Below are 377 nucleotides of genomic sequence, written 5' to 3'. Positions count from 1 at the left end.
GGTGCCCCGGGCCCGGGTCGCGGCCCTCACCTGCCCAGGGGCCCCCTGACTCACTCACCTTGCTGGGGAGGGAGCCGAAGGGAGACGTGGCCTCCGCGCCTACTCCCCGCGCTCGGCCGGGGCTCCTCGGGACCCCTCGCCTCCCGGGGGTGCCGGCTGCGCACCCCGCTGCCGTTCCCTCGCCTTCCGCCTGCCTCACGGCGCCCCTGCCTTCTCTTCAGAAGTGGCCCTCGTCCTGGGTCCCCAAGCGCATGCCATTTCTCCTCGGTGATAGGGCTTCTTTATCACTTACTTGTGGGAGGTTTTTACAACCGTCTCCCAAGTTGACATCTTAAAAAAAAAAATGTTTGTTTTTGCAGCCCACTCTGTCCTCTTCC

Source organism: Bison bison, unplaced genomic scaffold, assembly GCF_000754665.1.
Source record: "Bison bison bison isolate TAMUID 2011002044 unplaced genomic scaffold, Bison_UMD1.0 scf7180017864379, whole genome shotgun sequence".
Taxonomy (NCBI): domain Eukaryota; kingdom Metazoa; phylum Chordata; class Mammalia; order Artiodactyla; family Bovidae; genus Bison; species Bison bison.
The sequence above is the reverse complement of the archived record's forward strand: the minus strand, read 5'-3'. Positions refer to the sequence as shown.